Source organism: Lontra canadensis, unplaced genomic scaffold, assembly GCF_010015895.1.
Source record: "Lontra canadensis isolate GAN:19392208 unplaced genomic scaffold, GSC_riverotter_1.0 scaffold21, whole genome shotgun sequence".
NCBI classification, from domain to species: Eukaryota; Metazoa; Chordata; class Mammalia; order Carnivora; family Mustelidae; genus Lontra; species Lontra canadensis.
In genome coordinates this window covers 7,003,331-7,025,798 of record NW_022631015.1, presented here as the reverse complement: position 1 = coordinate 7,025,798, position 22,468 = coordinate 7,003,331, and the positions used below count along the sequence as shown (strand labels likewise).

Sequence of the window (22,468 nt, the reverse complement as noted above, 5' to 3'; positions counted from 1 at the left end):
GAATTTTTGTTACAGTCATTATAACATCAAACAGAGATTCTTGCAAACACCCTAAGTGTCTTCAATATACAATCTCTACCCATAGCCATGAAAGCTAAACAACACCGGGGCTGAATGGTGCAAGGCTTTAATAACCCTGCTGGAAAAGAAGAAACGCAGACTTGTTGTTTCCCATTTTGTCTGGACAGGAAAACATATGCTACATTTACTTCCTTTACCTAGTTTACACGTAAGTAAGTAGCAATGTATTTTTTCAATAGAGACTTCTCATCTCTGGTCAGAAACCGCAGTTAGCAAAAAGAACCCGTAGCTACGCTGTTCGAAAAGAAGAGCAGTCATTAGACTCATCCCTGAAAAGCTGTTTCAGAAGCAACCCAAGGAGCTTTGGTTTTTACTCCTGTTTGCTCTTGAGTCTTAAACTTGAGTTCTTTCTGTCTTTGGGAGGATGGAACAGAGAAGAAGGGAAAGGACCTGGTGTAAAATAAGGGAGCTCATTGTTCCAGGTTATGGGAAAAAAATCCACGTTAGCATTAAGGCACATCTGTGCACGGATTTAACCAGAGGCCAGGTGGCCCGGACCCATGCCGACACTGGACTACACTGGGGCAATAACCCAAACTGAAAAACCTAAACCTTCCGAGATTTGATGAGGGATGAAAGTGGAACCGCACAGCTTAAGGTCCATTTACAAAGCGTGTTTTTCGTTAGGGATATTAATAGTCTTGGCATCTTCATGCTTCCCTTTGCTCCCTGACACCACCCTACGCATCAGGCCCACTACTGGGGGAGAGCAAATAACAACAATAAAATACTGACAATAAACAAAATAAAAATCACTGGCCCCATTCTAAAGCAATGGGCTCCAACTGGAACCAGAGAGGACTGGGAGCCCCGAAGAAGTTCCCAAATCACAGATAAGAAGTCAAGTCTTCATCTTCATCGACAGGGCCAAGTAGACTTGCCAGTCGTCTGTTATTTGCACAGTCTGAATGGTGGGGGGCGGTGGGCAGGGAACAGGGGTGTCTGAAGCACTACTTCCTATGAGACCGACACTCGACACCCCAGATTTCTCCTCCCACACTTCAGGCCCACTGGATCAGGGGGAGCTAGCAACTCAGGGTCACAATTTCACTGTTTTGCAGCAAGGCCTCAGGAGGACCAGGGGGTAGAGAAAGAGCAACTCATAGGGAATGTGGGGAAGGGAAGGGAGGGGAGGGGAGGGGAGAGAAGACTCAACACTCCAAGTTATTGTGACTCCGGGAAAGTCGATCCAGTTTAACTGACCTGTTTTCCTCGTCTTATCAAGCTGGCCCTCCTTACTGAGGGGCTGGCACTGGTGGAGCCCAGACGTGGGCAGGGTCACACCTCAAAGCCACCACCTCTGGAGTACAGAGTCGGAGCAGCCTGCACAAATGAGAAAAGGTGACATGAAGGGGGAGTCAAGACCAGAAATGGTCCCATCTCTGCATCCTTTTCTCCACTTAACAGCGGGAGTCACAAGTTAAGGACAAGAGAACGGGTCCCATCTCCGCCTGTGTGCATAAGCAAGCTTCCGGCTCCCAGTGTGCCTGGGACAGACAGGAATCCCGCCCCCCCCAAAGCACGCCCCACATGTCGGGCGCATTGGGGGCAACATCGCGTGACAGCAGCTAGGACTGCTGGCCCCGGGGGGGCGGGTTCCGGCATCCCAGCAGCACATGAACAGCCCATGCGGACGGACTTCCAGTTTCAAGGGCAGAGAGAACAAGACCACACTAAGTGCTCTCAGCAACCGAGTAGCAAGAAGACAGCTGGAGAGAGTAGACAACATGGAACCAAACAATCCTTTAACTTAAGGACAGATAAGTACACCTTCTCCTGAGTGACAGGAGAAGCGCCCCCCACAGTTCAGACAGGATCAAGCTTCTCCTTGCTGTAGGGAGGATACAGAAAACTTCTCCAGTGACACATGCCCCACATGCCCCACCCCCCGCCAAGAGTTTGAGCACATGCGCTCTGGGGTGCCAGGGGTCTCCAATCCCTGCCCTGGGAGAAAGCTGGCCCTCTGCAAAGTCCGGGAGCCCCAGAATGCAGCCTTCCGCGGTGTCCCCCAGCGCTGCAGCATGTAGCCACATTCCGTTTCTGAGAACAGCATCCCAAAACTGAACTGGGGAGTGCCCAAGCAGGAGATGGAAGGATGTAAATCAAACCGCCACACAGACAAACCCTGTCGAGAAACACTTGCTTGGCCCACTTTCTCTTTTTTATCCCCTCTCCGAGCGTCTGGAGGAAAGCTGCTCTGTGAGGCCACACGCCCAGTTATCATCTTGAACGTCACTCACTTTGCCCGTGACAGGTTCCTGAGCACCTCGGACAGGCAAGCACCCTGCTGGACTGGCCAGTTGGGGGACAAACAAAGTGCCACCAACCGGGCTTCAAGCCGCTCCATGGAGACTGCGGACACGTGAACTACACCTCAACTGTTGGCAATTCTCCAACTTTTCTCTTTGCCCCTTCCCCTTCTGAAAAGTTCTTTGGATCTTGAGCCAAGTATCAAGAAACTAGGAGTAACTCATAGGGACAGCCCCCCAGTGGGATAGAGACCCCGTAAGGAATCCTTATTACTTATTACTACCCCAGTAATTCTCAATGGTTTGGTGGCGGCAAGAACCTCCTTAAGGGTCTGACAAAAAAATTACGACCTTCCCACAGAACGACGCACGTGTGGCTATAGCCTCAACATTTCCCTTCAGCCTCAAGAGTTTAGGGAGCCCAGAAACTCATCCTGGGGGTAAGCAGGATACATATCCTGCTTTTACTTGACATATAACTCACCTTCCTTTAAACTATGAATCAGGTCAAGCTTATTAACATTCTCATCAGGTTTTAGAAATGCACAAAACATCCTTGCAGATCACCCCAACCCAAACATAAAGATGCCTAGGGTGAAGTGAAACACTGTGGAAGAAGAAAAAAACAAAACAACACAAAAAAAACAAGCCAGATTTCCCTCATTATTCATTTCTTAATTCACAGCAAATTTCAAGCAAAATTTTTAAAGATTTTATTTATTTGAGAGAGTGAGCAAGAAAGAGAAAGAACATGAATTGGGGGAGGGGTGGAAGGAGAGGGACAAGCAGGCTCCCCACTGAGCAGGGTGCCCGACAAAGGGCCAGACCTAAGGACCCCGAAATCATGACTTGAGCCAAAGTCAGACACTTAACTGACTGAGCCACCCAGGTGCCCCTCACAGTAAATTTTAATACGAAGAAAGTCGAGCGGAACAGCTCCATGGTTGTTTTCTAGAAACACCATCTCCAAATAAAATGAATTATAGTTCTATATATAATTATTAAAAACCCACGTCACAGAGATGAGCCTCTGGAATTTAAACTTTCCAAAATACAACTATGACTCTCATTAACATTTGAACTCGCCCATCCTGCTCATTTAAAAAAGATACTTTAAAAAAGTCCACCAAGTAATCTCCTCAGTACACACAGGGACCCAGAATGGGAGCACGCCAACCCAACACGCTACCCTGAAACTTCTATCTTCTGATCTTGGATGTAAAGGATCTGAATACTTAAGACATCTTGTAATTAAAGCTGAGGGATAAGGGGTTACTGGGGTTCCACCAGGCCTGAGGGATTCACAGAACTCAGCAAGTGGATAAGTACAGGACAGTTCTTGGAAGAAAATTCGAGATACCCTTCACCTCTATCACCATCACCTGGGTGGGGTGGGGTGGGGAGAGAAGGAGGAAAAAGAGGGGAGAAAAGACCAGGTGAGGAGAGGCTATGTCCTAGAAGGTGACTAGAGCAGGAGAACGTGAGAAGCACAGGCTGGGAATCTGGAGGGGAGGGTCTCGGGGCTCCTGCCAGGGGACGCAGAGTTTGCATTCCCACACGGGCTCTGCCCAGATCCACTGGAAGCAGGATGACTTGCAGAGGGCAGAGGTCCATCTGTGAGGATGAGGGGGCAGGGAAGGCTGGCCTCCAGCCCACAGGCCCCCGAGGAGATAAGGGACAATGCTATGTAAAGCCAGAAAGAAAAGATTAAGGAGCCTGTCTCCAGGTCCAATGAGATAGCAAAGGGGAGATGAAAGATAAAAGGGAAGATCTTCTAGAAACAAAGCTTCTCAGCTTCTGAAAACCCAAAGGATTCTTCAGTGAAATCTAAAATCTCTCCTAAAGGCCTGCGGGACAGATGGGGTAAGTCAGATGCCTAGGATGACAGAAGAGGCCCATGGATGCTCTAACAGGGAGATTTATAAGCTGCAAGGACGTCTCTCTTAGACCGGGCTCCATCAGAAAGGAAAATACTCTTCCCTCCCTCTTGTCTAGGCTGGGGACAAAACCGAACCAGATATGGTGTCACACCACGGCAATGCCCGTTCTCCCTGGCCTGCAAAGCGTGGGGCAAGACTGTCTCCTCTAACCAGGACAGGCTCGTGTGTGCTGTGAAGGCTGACAGCTGTGATGACGGCTCCGAGTTCCAGGACGTTGATGTGTTTCTTGGCGATGGGCTCAGTCTATGCCTTGCATGGGGCGGCAACCCAGGCAAGTCACCGTCTCCCTCACTGTCACGGGCTTTGGTCAGATGAGGCCTTGGAGTGTCCCATGGAATGCTCCAGCAGGCTGGGCCCAACTCAGCAACGTGAGCTGCTCTGGCCAGTTCTGCATTCTCCCCGCTGGGTGAGGGGGAACAGTGAAGACCATGTATGTGGGCCCTCCCACGGGACTGGCTTCTGAGGTCTGCCTCCAAAACATCCCCTCAAGACGACAGGAAGTAGTGAGACCTTCTAACCTGCCATTCAAAGCTCCCTATGCTCTGGCCTTCCTTTACCTTCTGGCGTTCCTGCCGGGGATAACCTCTCTGTTCAGTTTCGTCTCCCAGAATGCACCTCTGCATGCCGGCCCCCTCCACTCCTATCCCTCAGGGGCCACCTTTCACACTTCATTCCCACTGAGAGAATTCCTGAAACTCTTTGTTATAAAACTGACTCTGCAATATTAATACCAACACTACGGATGAGGATGATGGCGGCTACTGGGTCTTGAACACTACTTGCCACACGCTAAGTACAGCATCTCACTGCATCCTCCCAGCCCCACCCAAGGAGCCCTGGTCCCACTACACAGATGAGAAAACTAAGGTGCAGAGGGTTAAGCAACCTGCGCCTAAGATCCGGCAGCAGAGCAAAGCGAATCCAGCTTCGAAACACTGCTGAGTTTCTTCTGGACAAAATCTGCAATCCTGGCACAGGGCTGGAGAGAACAGATGCACTCCCTCAGTCACATTCTCTGACTCGTCACAATCATATTCTGAGTCACTCCTGCCCTTCTGGACTGCTCGGCACCTGGCCTTACACTTCTGCCTGTTTCTAGGCAGGGAAAGGACCTCTCTCACACCTTCGCCTCTGCCTTCCTCCCTCTGGCAGGATGCATGGCTGGACTTCTACCTCAGACTGGAAAGTTCACTGCACAGGACAAGAGTTTGCAAGCACTCATTGCCTTTGCTGGGCAAAGAGATGGGGGATGGGGGCGGGGGGGCTCCTCCACATTCTACACCCTTGAATTCTAGAAGAAGGAAACTGGAAGGAAGCCACCAGGCTCTGCCTGAAATCCTGAACAGCCCGGTTCTACCCGAGTGGCTGGATCCAACTGATCCACCAGTGTGACCTCAGAGGCCATCTATGTCCCCTAGGCCACTTCTGCTTCCATGCATAAGGAAATGCAGGCCTGGAGTGAGAGGAGCTCTGGCAGGAAGCCTACACTCTCAGGTCCTGGGGTTCCAACAAGGGGTCTGTGGGGGGAAGTAGTGGGGGAGGGGAAGAGATAGGGAACACAGAACCTTGGGAGGGCGTAGGCACAGCTGCACAGAGCAAAAATGATGTAAATACCACGTGAAGGGAACGTCAGTCTCATCCAGTTAGAAGTTGACTACTATTTGATCCTGCCACACAGGCCACCCCAAAGTGTAGTCCCCACGAGGCAGCATCAGAGGACCTTTGCTAGAAATGCAGATTCTCAATGTATGTCAGTCAGGTTGCTATGCTGTGCACCTGAAACTTACTTACACAGCGCTTGTATCAAGGATTCTGCAGTAAGACCAAGAGCAAGAAAAAAGAAAGAAAGATGCTCAGGCCCCACTCCAGAACGTCTACATCAGAAACACCTCCAGGGATGGGCCCTGTGAGTCTGTGTGTTAGCTCTCAGGGGATTCTGGCGAAGCCTTGCGAACCAGCGTTCATCTTTACAGAGAATTCTGCAAGAAGGCGGACACAAAACCAAGGATCTCCCTGAGAAACTTTCCTTCTGCGAGAATTTGGAAGGAGCCACTGTTACAAAAACCGAGGCTCTAGAAACTCGGATCTCAGTCTAATTTTAGCTGTATCCACCACGATGAATGAATGAATGAATGAATGAGTGAAAAGAAAGGAAGGAAGGAATGTAGTGTGTGTGTGTGTTGGGAGGGGGGTGGTTAGTTTATGCAGGGCCTATTTCAGCCGCTCAGGAATGGGGACATATCAGATGTGAACTTCAGACAAGGCAGGGACAGCCTGCAGTGCCGCGCCTCGGGGAGACTGGACCCTCAGAGCCATCTCGCCAGCAAATGGCATCCGCCAAGCTGTCACTCCTGGGAAGCGTGCTGTGGGATGTTCTCCACAGTCAAAGCCGGCAGCCAGGATTTCTGGTGGTCCTGGACACCCTCGCGGGCCCCACAAATTTCTCTGCGGCTCACGGGAGAATGTGCACCCCAAAGAGGGCCGGTGACAAGAACAGTCAGGGAGGAGAGCACTGAGGGAAGGCAAACCTGAAGAAGCCCCATCAGCCTCAGAGGGAGCTCAGGGTCTCCTGCACTGCGTCTCTTAATGGGACCCTCAGATGGAGAGGGACAAATGGAGCAGAGGCCACTCCTCCAGCCTAGAGCTGCTGCCCCGCACCGATCAGGTCTCAGGAGCCCCCATGGGTGCCAGGATTACCACAGGCTGCTGGCTCCCCACAAGTAAGGTTCACTATCCTCGGGTAAAGGAGCATTTCAATATTCAGTTAAGTCCGGGAGCGGGGCACGGAGACAGAGAGGAGCAGCTCAGGGGAGTGACAGGTCCCATGCTGGAAGCAGTTTCTCTCGTAAAAATAAAAGTCACTTGTGGACATTTTGATGGTTACAGGACACACACACTTCAGCAGGGAGCCAAGCGCTGACTGGAAGGCAGGCTTCTTGCTGACCAAACGTCACCGATGAAATTTACTATCCGAAATACCAACCCCTGGAAAGACGGGCCGATTTCTATGCCCGCTGGTTTATGAAACCGTCCGTGGGATCCTACTCTTCTTCCTGTATGTCTCCACAGGGCTCTTGGCTTTTTCGGAGGAAGTGGGGCAAAGTCCGGCGTATAAGCTTCTGGGTCGTCACTGAGACTGGGAAGCAGCAGGCTGCGTGCCTTGCAGCGCTTCTCCCAGGAGCCCGTCTCACTGACAGGACAGAACTCCCGCCAGACATGTGGAGCCAAGTCACAGCTGTCCAGGAGGCCCCTTCCACCTCCCCTCCCGGCCCCGCGCCCCATGGCCCAAGTGGCCCGGCCCGGTCCCTCTCTCTCCAGGTGAGCTGGGCTTTCCCTAAACTGGCCACCGGGATCTGGTATTTCATAACCTCCTTGCCCAACTTAGCAGAAGTGAGCCTGGTTCCCTACTGGGCCTGAGGAAGCGGGTGAGAAGGACCACAGTGGGCAGGCCAGGGGGGCCTAACTAAGGGAGCACTCAAGCTGGGCGTGGGAAGCATCACCTACCCCCAGGGCACAAAAGGCTCTTCTGGCCTAAGCCAGAACAAGTCTCCCTAGGGGGACTGAACTGAGAAGCCCCCACCCTACCCCACCCTAAAATGTGCCTCGGCCTTATCAGTAAAGGGTGGGGAGAGGCCTCCACATCACACCTCCGCTGTGGAGTTTAAAAAGAGAAGACTATTGCTAGAATAGAAAACAGGATTTAAGGAAGGGTCTGTCAGAGGTCTGGTGTACCTCCAATGACGTGTCTTTCAGAGCACCTCCTTCCCCAATAACTAGGGAGGCACTGACCCTTTGTGACACAGACTCTGGGCTAGAAAATTTGTTAGGTACTTTACATGACTCCTTCCCCAAACCTTGTGAGGCAATGGTGAGGTTATTTGCTAGCTATTAAGCAGCTCCTAGGGGGCAGGGCCGGGATTTTATCTAGCCCAGGGTTGTCGACTCCAAAATTCTTATACCTTCCTCTATACCACGATGATGAGCATGGAAAGACCATTCAGAGAAGCCATGAGCACTGGGAAATCAAGTCAGGGGGAAAACAAGAAATGGCTGAAGGAACCAGACACATTCAACCCATCGAAGAGAAAGAACGGGAGACACCTTGGAGGCCTTCCAAGTGGGGGTGGGGGTAGCCACGCACCCTCTTCTCACGTGCCCCCACAGGATGAATGACATCTGTATAAAGAAGCGGCCTGGGACCCCATAATCCTTTACGCCAGAGCAACAACTAGCACTGATCAGACAGAATGAGGCAGCAGTAATGAGCCTGCCGTCCCTGAAAGCAGGCAAAACAGAGGCTGAATAACCCCGACTTCAGTTTTGCAGTGCCCAGGTGACTGTATCCGATCATCCTTTTGACTTTCAGATTTCTATACAGGGGAAGAGGACCGTCCCTCTCTCCTAATCCCATCAGATTCAGGAGCAGGAGGGAGGAGAATGAACTCCAGAAGTAGGATTTAAAAGAGCGTAAGGTGCGGAGTCTGAAGTCTTGAACTAAAAGCTCTGCTTACCACCAGTGGCACCAGGTGCGTGAACCTCAGCTCTCGTCCAGAAAACGAAGCTAGTCATGCTGCTTTCACAGTACAGAAAGCAATCCAAAGAATACTCTCTAAGACCCTTTACAGGTACAGCACCTGCCAACACCAGCTACCCCTGTCACGCCATTGAGCTCCCAGCGTCCCAGCTTCCCCAGCCCCTGAGCCAACTCCCCACAACTCCTAGACTCCTCCGTGGGCTTCCCCTATTGCCAACGCTTTCAGGGGAGGGGTCAGTTTGAGGATCTTTAGAATTTTCCATTCCAGCCCCCTAGTTTAACCCTGAAAGATAATTGAGCTTATCACGAATGCAATCTCATTAAGGACAAGGGGCAGAGCAGCTGCTGCCCCGCTGGCTGGCTCGCTCCAATGTTGCAGGGAGAGCAGGAAATAAAACCCCTCCAGCTTCAGTTCGCAGGGGAAACAAATCCTGGGCAGCTCAGCATTTGCTTAATCAAGGAAGCGGGTGCTGCGGGCTCCTGCGGGCCGTGGCTCACTCCTCCCCAGTGCTTCAGCACCTCTCCCTCTCAGCTGTGCCACCAGACTGCAGGGCGGCTGACACCCAGCCATTGGCCCCAGACCCTCCCCCGAAGTGGGTCTGGGTGCCTTTAATCACATTTACGGCTTGGAGGAGGAGGAGGAGGCTGGGGTAAAGTTCAGCAGCCGTTTGCAGAGTTTTAGGCAATATCCTGCAACTCTTTCACAGGCCCTGAGGTTGCGGGGCTGGCCTTTCAGACACGCTTGGGTAAAGGGGCTGCAGAAACAGGATTCTCCACTCTCTCCCCCACTCGAGAAGCTGGATGCTAGCTGACTACCCCACCCCCTGCCCCAGGCAGAAGGGTAACCTCGGATCTGGGCTTCCAGCTCCCAGAACTTGGGGCCATTTCAGGGGACAGCCCTTATAAAACCAAAATTACTTTCTGGGAGACAGAAGTATTGTTCTGAAATGCTTCAGAGAAGGCAGTGGAAGGAGATCCCCTCTTCCCTCGCCCACTGGAAAAAGGGTCGGCTCTGGGCAACATCTCACAGTGGGCGATCAGACATTACGAAGGGTCAGCTGAGAATGACTGTACCATGCCCAGGCCACCAGGTGCTCCATGGCCTGCCTGCTATGCCCTCTAATGGATGACCTCTTCCCCTAGCTTTTGCCTCTAAGGAAACGTATTCACCCCTGTATCTATGAAGAAAAACAAATACTCTGTTTATCGCCAGCCAACCAGCCAAAAACATCAACAAGCAAGTGGTTTTCCTTTAAGTACACTGAGCCCAAACCAAGAAGCTACTCTGGGGGCAGGACAGGACACCAGGAAGGCAGGTGCCACATGGCTCCGGTCCCCCAGCCCTAAGGAGCCGGCCAGCAGAGGCAGCTCGGGAGGCTGGCTTCTCTATGTGGAGACGAGCACAGGGTCCTGTAGGAAGTATGAGCCAGAGGCCCTCCTGGCGTTTCTGCCCTGAGCCTCTAGGAAGGTGATCAGTTCCCAACAACTGCACTCCCTGGGGTGTCTAACTGCGTTGCTGCGGCCCCTGCACAAAGGGCCGAGCCCCACAGCCCAGCGGGGTCCCAAAGGAGCATAGAGCGCCCAAAGCCCACTGTTGGTTTGCGTCTGAGCATACACAGGGCACCGAGCTTGCCCAGGCCCTTCAGTGTGGGATCACAGGACAAGTCCCATCCTGACCCCTGAGAACCTTTTGCAAGCCCCTCAACTTCCCTCCTGAGTGACAAAGAACAGGAAGGAAGACCTCCAAGGGGGAGATGAACACCAGCTGACTGAGCACTGGGCCAGTACCAGCAGGGAGCCTAAGAGGAGACTCAGTGATGAGAGATCATAGGGTCCTGGCCCCTGGGGCCTCGATGGCAGACCGGGACCATTCCAGACATCTGCCCAGCCCCGGAAGGGCCTGACGCGTCTCGTGAGTCCCCACGGGTGAGAGAGCCCCCAGAAGGGAAATTTCTGGAGCACAAAGTTGAGACCCTGCTGCATGCCAAATTAACTTAAGCAGTGTATTACAAACATCCCCAGTCAAGTGGGGATCTCAGCTGAAAAAAGACCGGCCTCTACCCATATTTGACACAAAATTGTCTCCATGTGTAACCACGTCCTGTTTCTCGAATGGAGTTCTTGAGACCACCCCCTTCATTTTACTTGAATACCTGTGATAAAGGCACCCTCGTGGCGTGGCGTTGGAAAAGAACATCCCTACCCTTTCCTTTTATCTTCTCTTAACAGTTTGCCATCCAGTGATAGGAGGGGCCTCGCCTCCAACAGTCCGCCCTTTTATCTCCCGCTGACCACGCAACACCACCAAGCCAAGGGCTGGATTTCCTGCAGCACCCTCCGAGGGGCTGTTGGACTTGTTTAAAATATGACTGGCCTCCAGAACCTTGGAACAATGCCTGAGCAACACCTACCCATTTCAGCTCCAGCCTTGAAAGCCTCCAAGTCCAACATACCAGGGCTCCGAGTGCCTCAGTGAGGGAGGCTTACTGCCTCTGAGCAAGAGAACTCACTTTCCAGGCTCACGTATTTGCTTCTTGTCTGTAGCCAATGTAAGGGCCACCTTCCCCAATGTCCAGAAACCCTAGATGCTACCTACAGTAGCTCAAGTTAAACTGAGTTTCCACTGTTGTTATTATAATAATTCAGTGGCATTGAATCCCATCCTCTAGCCGCTGGAACACAGAGCAGTATGCCATGTGCTCTCTCACAGAAGCCTGGAACACACAGCACCCATCGTCTGCAGCGTGAGGACAGGCTGACCTCTGACGTCCTTCCAGGCCTAGCTCTGTGTATGAGACTTGGCTATGCTAGAAGGCACAGGTCCCCAGCTCAAACTCCCACCTGCTCTGAACACCACGAGCATTCCTGTGAACATCAAGGTTGGCCATGGCGGCAAAGTCCTATTTTGTGGAGGACCGAGGCTATTATGGGACAGGCATGCCACTTATGGGATGGGACAACCAGAAGTTCACCCATCAGAGCACAGAGGACCCCAACTCCCGGCCATTGGAGGCTGTGAGTTCCATTTTCTTGGCATCACACCAGCATATGTGAGGTTAATGGTCTCAGAGAACGATACGATCAGATGTTTCAAACAGTCCACCAGAGTTCCCGGAGAAGAAAAAAATCTTCACAAAGTCAAATAAAAAGAAGAAAAACTTCCTTGTCTACGTCCCCCTTAGCCCCTCACAATCTCCCAAGGAAGAGGGTTCGGGGATGAGGGGGGGAGGGAGGGAGGACAGGCGGTGGAGTGATGGCAGCAGGCAAGGCCATGGGTTAGACCCGAGGCCAAGGAGTGACAGAAACCAGGCTATACGTGACATTTGCAACGCAAATTTCTGTGCCATCACTGCAAGACGGAGCCAGTGTTTTTAGGATCCCTCTTTATGAGGCCCAGATAATAAACAAGAGCACAGAGAGACCAGCTCAGCCACATGGTCCCCACGTAAAACGCAGGAGGCGGCACTCTGTGTGGCCCTTCTCCCGCTGCCATGGGGCTCGGCCCTGTCACTGGCCTGTCAGTGAACATGAGCCAGCTCCCTGGCTCAGCCCCACGGGCCAAACAGCAGGCGCTCTGCAACGTCCTCCGTTTCCTCCCAGCCATTAAGTCAGAACAACCTGTACAGACAAAGAGAAGCGAAAACTTGCGAAAGGAGGGCATCTACCCTGCTCACTGAATATGCCTGAGGGAGCTTTCTCAGAGACCTTTTCAGATGCTTCACTGCAATTCTGGAAGGAAAAGGCAGTCCCCTACACCCAGGCACGCACATGTTCACACAAACCCAATTTCATGCTCTGCTGGGCCCACCACTGCAATGCAGAAGTCAAAGCAGAACTCCAGAGCGTGGCCCCCGGTTACTTAACGGATTTGGAATTGTAACTGACACTTACTTTTCCATAAACTCTTGTAGAGGCCGGTGACATCCTGGCATGTTCCCAATCTGGAAACAGAGTCTTCCTAAGGCCGGGAAGGGAGAAAGGCCTAAGAGATTATACAATGATCTGCTACCTGACTAGAGGGAAAAAAATGCTGTTTGCAAGAAAGAGATGTGGGGGGAGAAAGTCTCTACTGTCTCTTTATTCCTTGTAGTTAACCCCTAACATTACGCTCTAGCCAAGGCAAGAATAATCCTTTTAGGGTTTCACCCATAAGAAGCTAACTAATTGTGATAACTTTTTTTTTTTTTAACCCTATCGGCTGAGATTCATTCAACAGGACTAGAGTTTGGAAGATAGGCAAAGTAATTCCAGTTCTATCTGATGTAAAATCTCGAAAGGACCATGCTACTGGTGCGAGTCATGTATTCTGTACAACCCAAATTTATAATCAAATGTGATTATTCACATGAGGCAAAGGCTCCTTTAAGTTTTTTTAGCTTGGAGAAACAGAAAACCGAGGGACACGTTAATCCGCCAGAGCTGCCAGGTTCACAACTTTCACAGCTTCTCCCTACTTTATTTACTATGGCTTTAGCCACCAGGCAGATTTCACTTTAAAAACTGAGTCTCCTTAGTCTCCTGCGGTCCGACTTCCAGGCCCATCCTTGCTGCTTTCTGTGAAGTCAAGTCGAAGTCCAGGAAGAGTGCACAGAAAATGTGCGTTCTCGGCAAAGGGTTAAAATGCATTGCTGAAGATGTTCTGTACTTTCTTTGTGCCCTTGATGTAGGGTGATTTTTGGTATCAGTCTAGAAAACCTGAGACAGCGTGGTGGCCATTCACAGACTTTAGTGTACGGACCTCCCAGATATGAAAGCCACCAGGAGCTGTAGGACGGAGCCCCCTGGCCTAGAGATTGAGGAGACAGGGCACAAGGAGGTAAATTCCAATCTATGGGAAAGCAAATCATGAGCCAAGCACTTTAGGGCTGACAGGTTCCCAAAGTGTAAGTCATCAAGCATGAGGGCAGTAGGGCAGAAGCAAAGATGAGCTTACAGAAAAGATCTGGATTTCAGAAGACAGGGCGTTCCAGTTAGAAGGAAATGTACAGAGATCCAAGAGGTCTGGACAGGTCATGGCGTCACGAAAGCATAGGCTGCTGCGTGCCTACGTTTTCACCCTCCTCGAGTAAAATAAGGAAAAGCAGACAGTTTGCTGGGATACTCACAATGCAAAATGCATTCTTTTCTGAGGTTAAGGTGCCTCCTTTTACAACGAGATGGTTGAGACTGGTTATTAATGGTGATTTCTTTATGGCAAAAGAAAAAAAAAAGGCCACCCCTTCAGTCTACCTGCAGAAGTTTTGCCTTGAGTTTCTGGACCCTGAAAACAAACCCTTGGGAGCCATCAGGCTATATGCCAATGCGACGTCTGAAAGGAGGGAGAGTGGAGCAGGGCAAAGGGCAGAGATGGGGTGGCCAAACTATGCTGGTGTCAAAGTTCCATCCACGGGGACGGACTTCATCCTTCGGCTATGAGAACCCACTGAAGGCCCACCCCTTCCCTTTCAAAAAAAAAAAAAAAATTGTGAGACGAAGTAATCCGACCTATATTTTTAAAAAAGTTCTTTGCAGTAGTTAAAGAAATGGACAATTAGAGGCACGTAACCCAGTTAGGAGGCCACTGCCGTATGAGAGACAGACAGGAGGACTGTGGGATCCAGGAAGACATCACCAAGGGCAGGACCTCGCCATGGAATGAGGATGAGGACGAGGGAGATACTGGGCTTCTGCTTGGGCAAAAGAGTGGGTGGCAAGGCAGTTAACGGAGATACAGAAAAAAAATTCCCAGTACAAGGAGAGCATAAAGAGAACACAGCAGGAAGGGACTGGTTATCCCGCAGCAGGATTAAGAGAAAAGTTCTGCCCCAGAGAAAACCTCCCATGCCCAGAGCCAGAAAAGGAGCAGATGGGAATAAAGAAGGTTCTGGAGGAGGTGGAAAAGGAGGGCAGGGGGCTACCAGGCGCGGGAAAATGAAACACGCGTGCTTGAGTGGAATACATAACATATGTAGCCATGTAAACAGAAGTATTCCTTGTCAAACTGACTCTGTTAATGAACACTGACATAAGCTGCTGATGTTGGGGGAAGGGCACAGAGCCTAACTCCCAGGTTACAAGTCTACCCAGAACTGTACCACATGTAAAACAAAATCCATCCTCCTCTCTCTTTCAAACAGCCTATCCTATAAAACTCCCGTTCTACAGAACTGATAGCATCTAGAACAGCGAAGTCCAGGTGAAAGTTCTCCAACAATGAAAATGGCCTCTGTCTGGGCGGCCCAATATGGTAACCGCTAACCACGCGTGGCCACTGAGCAGCTGAACGGAGACTAAGGTAAGTAAGGAACTCCATTTTTAAATTTTACTTAAGTTTAATTTAAATTTAAATAGCCACATGTGGCTACCAGCTGTTGTACTGGATAGCGTAGGTTTATGGTATTTTTTTTTTCCTCCAGTAATGTTGGGTTACTAGACTGCTGTCCTTCATTTGTTTGCTTCCTGGGGTTTTTAAGCCCTAGAGCAGGAGTAAGGATGATCTGGCATGGTTTTACCTGCAGGCATGAGAAAGAGGTGAGCTGATCCCAGAAGTAATACACTTTGCTATGAGTTTTCATTCTTCCCGGAGTTTACCAGAGTTTCAATGCATAAAGGGAAATCACCCATGAAACCAACAACAGAGGGACATATCCTAAGCCAGACTGACTTCTTCTCGGTGAGTCAACACCACCCTGCCCCATCTACCCCAAACCTGCTCAGACCTGGTCCCACCTCCGACATGAAGATCAATGTGTACAAACAAGGGAAAATGGTTACAAAATCAGATCAAGTTTAAAAAGCAAGTCAGTGCCTTTGAGCATTCTATGTTATGAGCAAGTATTTATGGACAAAGTCTGGACGATGCAACCAGAAACGAGATATGGGTCATGGGAATACAGTGATGTTTAAAAGAAAGGTGTAATTTAGTATCATTATAAACTTGATTTTCTAATTAAAAAATATTTAATACACAAAAAAAGAAAGCGGTCACACAGCACTCCTTAAGATAGGACATGGTTGCCCTGCCTTCCTCCCCCAATGTAAGTATCTCTAGCCTGTGCCTGGCACACAGTAGGCGTCTATTCAGTTCACTCTCTCGGTTAAGCATGGGCTGATGAAGGGAAGAGACGCTCGGGTTGGCAACCTCATTCTACAGACAAGTACAAGATTCATACCCTCGAAGGAGACATGACGGAAGGAGCACTGGGTGTTGTAAGCCACCGCGGAATCACCAAAGCCTCCCTCTGAAGCTAATAGTACAGTATATGTTAATCAAATTACCAAACTGAATTTAAATAAAAAATTTAAAAAGATTCATATACCCTCAAAACTGTGTCTAAAATTTGCAGTATTCATTTTTGGGGGAAGAGTCCATAAATTTGATCTGATTTTCAAATCCTCCTTTCTCTTATGAAGATGAGAGCAGTCATGTCCTACATGGCAGTGACTTAATAATTAACTGAGTGAAATCAATCCCCCAATGCCTACTACAAACAGCTACAATTTTAGGACAGAATTCATCCTACAGGAAGTGGGGGAGATCATGGGGATCCCCATTTCTGTCACCATTTATGTGGTTTTGTCCTCCCCCCACCCAACCCAGTTACTCCAGGAACAGCACTGCTAGAGCCAAGTTAGTTCCTGGTGCTATTATGTTAAAACTTTCTGAGGGCCCGTTACCACCCGCTCTGGGCCATCAAAGGCATGGAGGAGGATTTCTGTAAGATCCATGGAGAGGTGTAAATGTGGCCAGCACTCTAGCAATTCCTGGGACTCTCAGAGGGGTCCCAGAACAGAGGGTGGTCCGGGGGAGGATGTTTATGCTGCAATTAACAAAAGGTAATGGCATTCGCGAGTCTTTTAAATAGAAGCCCAGAATTAAAACTGGGTCCCTCTATGCACCAAACCGTCCTTACTTAAACTGCAATGCATAAATAAAATAAAGTGGCTATAAGTGGGAGGATTATATCAACTATAAAATTCAAGAGTCACAACCAGGGGAGTGGGAAAAGTGACTGACGAAACGGTGGGGGGCGAAGGGGGCTGGCTTGGTCCTTGTTCCCTCATGTAGTCTTTGAGGGCGAAAACGAACCAATTTTCTTTTTTTTTTTTTTCTGGCCTTCCAGCTGTCAGAGGTTAAAACGAAACAAAACAAACTTGTCTGAAAAATTAACCAACAGGAGCAGCCATCACCCTTCAACTGACTTGGAGGGAGTGATATTTCACCCGAGGTCCTCAAACACGGCGTGATGATAAAAACGCCTTTGTTGGTCACCTCAGCTGCTAACTATGGCTCCAGCACTAGACCTGGGGTGTGTGGGGGGGTGTTCTAGAAGCTCACCACCTGGGTGAGGGAAAGCAGCAGCGACGAGACGGTAAGGTCTAGGCCATCCTAAGTTAACGTCCGGGGGAAACACTGGGGCGTGTGAGGCTGCAAGGAGCCCAGATGCAGAAAGGACCCCGAGGAGCCCCTGGGGCTGGGGCCTGTTGATGGGCGTGTGTGGGGGTGAGGTGCGGGGAGCTGGGGCAGCGGGGCTGCGGGCTCAGTGTAGGCAGAGAAGATGATGTCAGTGTTCAGAGAACCTGTTGGAACACGGAACACGACTGCAGGGGAGGGAGGCCTGACGAGAAATGGGAACAAAGGAAACACAGAGGTAGGCAGGCTGGATATACAATGGAGGAGCAGAGGGGCGGGGGGGCGGGGGGGGGGAGGGACGTGGCTAGAGTCACGGGCTAGATTTCCTGCCGACCTGGGAGGGTGACTGGGAAGAAGGTTCTGAGGGTGAAGGCGGTCAGGCTAAGTGCTTTTTTCGACAGCTGGAAAGTGAAGAAATGACAAGAATAGAAGGGCAGGTCTGGGTACTCCGGGATTAGCACAGAGGTGAGAATGGGAGCTTCTGAGGGCACAGGGGATCCATCCCTCCAGGAGAGGTGGGGCCGGTGCTGGGGGAGCCCCGAGACAGAGCCAAAAGGGTTCGGCCTACGGAGGTAGGAAACAGGGCTGGCAGGAATGAGGTCCCCCAGGAAAGAGCAGGGTGTGGCGTCTGCATCCATGTGAAAGCAGCAGCAATGAAGGTGCAGGACCCTTCAGAGCCTGGGAAGACGCAAAAGCACAGAAAGGAACCATTCCAGGGGCTGCTTCATCCTAAACACACAGTAGGCACTCTAGTGTTCTACTGATTAGTAATCTCAAGAAAACAGGCAGGGGGTCACACGCTGTGTGGAGGAGGAAGAGAAAAGGGGAATTGATGGTTTAAGGAGCAGAGGGCCTCAGGGAGCCGTGGGAGGGAGCACAGTGGCAGAGATCAATAAAGCCCTCCCCAGCAGCTAAACCCGCAGGCCCCGGGGACAGCCAGGGACAATGACGCTGAAGGGTGGGGGGAAAGGCTCTCCGTTAGCTTAGGTATTTACAACCATGTGATCCCGATCTGGAGGTGCTGTGGATTAAGAACAGGCTCAGGGGAGCAGGGAGTTTGCTCCCTGGAACCCCAGCCTCCCACTCAGGGTGAGTCTGGCATCCTGTTTCCCACTCCGGACAGCTGGCTAAAGAGGAGGAAGGAAAACCCGTGTTATTTCAAACGGTGGCATCTATTATTCTGGCTATCTGAGGCAAACCTGTCAGGTTTCTCCCAACAGATGCCCAATTCACACACGCAGCTGCTCTCCTGAACAGGAAACAAGTGGGATTCTACTTACAAATACCAAGGGCACCAGGTCTGGGCGGAGGGGGGGGGGGGGGGGGGGGGGAAGGGCAGGGGCGGGAAGAACGCCCAACCCAAAATGGTTTTTACAGGTACCCCCCCTCCCCGGCTAAACTTCTAACCCAGATGCACCCCAGTGCAGAATGCGGCTGGGAAATCGACAGGGACCCGCAGGAGTTGATTATTAAGGACGCAGCCTTCCACCACCAGCACAGGGGTCCGCCATCCTTCTCCCACGGTAAGCTGGTCTGGGCAACTCTGCCTGTGATTCAATTAGCCTGAGTTGAGTTGCTCTTTTTAGGTCAGTTCTTTCTTCTTTTGTTTAGATCTGACTCAAGATTTACTTCAATTATCTACATGTCTGTTAGGGCACCTAGGCAAATTCAACCATCTAAAGTGAGGGAGAGGGAAGGAAGGGACGGGATCTTTACTAAAACAACATAAGCAAAACAGCTCCCGCCCCCCATCTCCGTTCTCTAACATTACCAAACTCCTGTACCAGCAACTGTTTCTCAAAGGAAGATTCTAGACTCTTAAGTCTGAATGTGAAAAACTCCGTGGTTAAGCCCTGGCTTGCAGAAAACTAAAAATTTCAGCAATTCTGGAATGAAATGTTATGTTCAGAGCTATACAGAGCGTGGCAGCTGTTCGCAGCCAACACGAAAACCGAAAGGGGTGATGCTATCTTTATCCTCTACCTAGAGTCAAAGCTGGTACCGGCCTGGGCAGGGCTGCCAAGGAGCCGGCTGGGTTCTAGCCTGCTGAGCACAAGAGACAAAGACGGCAAGGAAGTACAGGGGCTGGCAAAGTCCACCCAAACAAGACAAACAACAGACCCACCTGGAAGAGAGAAAATGCAGTTAATCATTAACAACTTTGAAGGGATGCAAAGAAACAGCACGGCTGGGGAAGCAGCTTCCAAGGACATGTGGAAAATCCTTTTCATTGGTTCAAAATTGGAAAGATTTGATCCATCTAATGCTTCCTGAATCTCCCCCCGTGGAAGGAGAGGAACCCTTTCATCAGTTTTCCTGGGAAGGAGAAACACCGTCTCCTCTATTAAAACTCAAGCCCTGATCCTGAAAACTTAAGAGAAACCTCTCCAGACCACGCCATGGAGCGAAGCCCCAGAGGAGCGTCTCGGAGAGCAGATGATGATGGAAAAGGCACCCGAGGAGAAGTCCTCCTACGCCCGAAGCTGATGCAAGGCTTGGCTGGAGAGAATGTTCTCGTGGTGCGACCAGGCTACCTCACACTGAGAAGATGCTTCCCAGCAGCCAGCGGGTTCTAGCCCCAACAACCCCGTTCTGCTGCCTAGCCATGCGTCTCGAGCTTGGGCCCTCGCTGCCCGCAGCCTGCCACATGCCTAAACCACCAACGACTCAAGCTGCCGGTGAGGGGGGCTTCACACTTGCAATGGGGAACGGCCGGTAACACGCCACACTTCCTGCTAGTTCTGACACACTGTCTCCAAGAAAAAGAGAAGAGCCACCGCAGGGCCGGAGATGAGCCGGCAGAACTGCATAGCACTTAAGGAGTGGACTCGCCAGCCACGTTTCCTGGGTTCAAATCCCGCCTCTTCCGCTTGCCCACCGTGCTGTGTGGCTTGACCTTGTGACACTGCGCTGGGCCGGTTATCCCTCCCTCAGTCTCCTCAGCTGATGGCTGTTGGGAGGAAGGCCTGAGTTAAATCTGCTAAGGGCTTTAACAGGGTCTGGGGCACAGCCTGCCAACCCTCTCAGTGCTTGCCATTGTCATATAGGTGCGCACCCCTGAGCACACGTTCACTGCGCAAATACACTAACTAGCAAGGGCACATCAGCACGTCACGCTTGATCCACTAATTACTGGTTCAACAGGTGCCAAAGACATTCCATTCATGCAGGGCCATGGTCCTCAAACTTGAGCACGAACCCACAGAGCTTACTGTCACAGGGGTCTGGGGACCCGCTCCAGAATTTCTCATGTGCACAGTAAGGTTTAAGGAGATAAGAGAGTGGCAAGCACGCCTGTGGCCATGTGCTCTTCCACGTTGCCCCGCATCCGTACACCTCTGCGGGGCAGGGGCAGACCCCATGACGAGTTCCGGCCAATGGGCGGGGAGCCAAGATGCCTTTCAGCCTGAAGCTCTTTAACATGGCCAGCCATGTGAGCGGCGAGCTCCGGCCTTCCCAGAGCCGCCGGGAAGTGTGTGTGATGCCAGGGCAGCTAGAAGATGAGCACGGCCTGGATCCCTGGGGCCACCGACCTGAAGGGAGCCACACGAGGGAGCGGATAGACCTATGCCGATCTCCCACGAACGAGAAACAAGAGTCCGCGGGGTTGAGCCACTGAGATTTTAAAGTTTCATGCTTCAGCACAGCTGAGCGTAACCTAAGACAAGTCGTTATGAAAAGAACCTTCACATCCATCTTATTAAGTACCACCCATCAAACACAGATGTGAGGTCTTTTATAATAAAGTCCGTTAGCGAGGATTTCTACCTTATTGTCATTCGCTTCAATTCATCAAAAGAGGGGAGTTTTGTTTTGCTTTTTTTTTTAACCTCCCATTTGGGATCTCTTTCTTACCAAATTTAAAAATTCTTCATCGCAACATGATTACATAACATTTGCCAACAATTCAGAAAGCTAACTATGCTAAGAAGTACTGAAAATGTGGACAGTAAATACACTGCAGGATTTGGACCCAGAGCCCCATGAAACACACATACACACACATTTCCACTCCTGGAAACCCTGGAGAAACAGCAGGCCAAGAGGAAAGGGTTTCAATTTTATTTATTAAATCATCTGTGAACTGATAACATATTTTGCCCAAATCAAAGAAGGTGATGTCTTTAAGGTAAAAGCTTCACCACTGAACCACAAAACAACTCTCTAAAAGAAAAAAAGGGAATTTCTAGTCAACCTAGGAAAATGTGCAACTTAAGAGGCAGGTAATGAGCTGCCTGTCACATACAACCTTTTGGGTGATGTGGAATCAACCATGAAAATTCTCATCTCCTAAAAAACACCAGACGTATACACAGCCGAAACAAAGCAAAATCCAGAACTCAACAACGAAAGCTAGACCATTTTGAAATACATAAACTTAAAAAAAAAAAATGGGGAGAGAGAATTTAAAAATAGGTAATAGAATCACGTACGGGCCTTCCTGGTCTAAAGAGCAGAAGAGCCCTTCTGTGGAGGGTCCTCTGTGAGGAGTAGCTCAGCTGGGTGGGCTCTACCACTGATCTCAAAGGTGGGGGGACTTCTGGCTACAATTCTCCCTCACTCTTTCTGCAGAGGGCAGGAGCACCACCCCTCTGGGCACACACACACATACATTTTAAAAACTCATCCCAAAGGAGCTCAGTGGCTCTCTGCTCCCCACTTAGCACAGGCGAGGCGAAGCTGGAAATGAACCGATCTACCGCTTCTGGCCCTCTCGAGTTCCAAGTTCCGAGGCCCCTAGAGTGCCTCATTCTTGGGGTGTGGCACATTCCATCTCTTTGGGTACTTCCACGCGGCCAAAATGGGGGGGGGTAAACACTCATATAATGCATTTGGCCACATATTATCACTCAGCTTTTAAACTCAAGAGTTGAAAATAATAAAAAAAGGCCCCAACACTCAAAGCTATTCAGCAAACGGTTGGGTTTTTCTTTCAGGAGGTATGAAAAAGTCATTAAAAAAAAAAATGAAAACGTGCAAACTTAAACATCTTAAAAAACAAAACAAAACTGTATGACACATTACCTTTAAGGCATTAGAGAAACCAATAAAAGTCTCACACAGACCCTGTTTTAAAACAAGGTTACTTCTGCACTTTTCATTAAGGAGCCAACACTGGAGGACACTCCGTTAGGACATCAGAGAGAACAGGAATAATGTGCAGTTCGATGACAGGTGGATTTACTAATAATCACATAACTAAAGAAACTCAGCATCGCATCTTGCTAGTACTCCTCTGGAAGACCCCTGGAAACCCCTATTAATTAAGCAA

General features: G+C 50.4%; 1 protein-coding gene across 6 annotated transcripts in view; it reads right to left on the bottom strand.

The window, feature by feature from the left end:
• Positions 1 to 22,468, bottom strand: part of RREB1 (ras responsive element binding protein 1) — a 126,980-nt gene that overhangs the window by 66,026 nt on the left and 38,486 nt on the right. For all 6 annotated transcript variants that reach the window (XM_032861515.1, XM_032861517.1, XM_032861514.1 and 3 more), the window contains exon 2: positions 1,285 to 1,404. The gene's annotated coding sequence lies outside the window, so the exon portion shown is untranslated. The remainder of the gene's footprint in view (positions 1 to 1,284; positions 1,405 to 22,468) is intronic.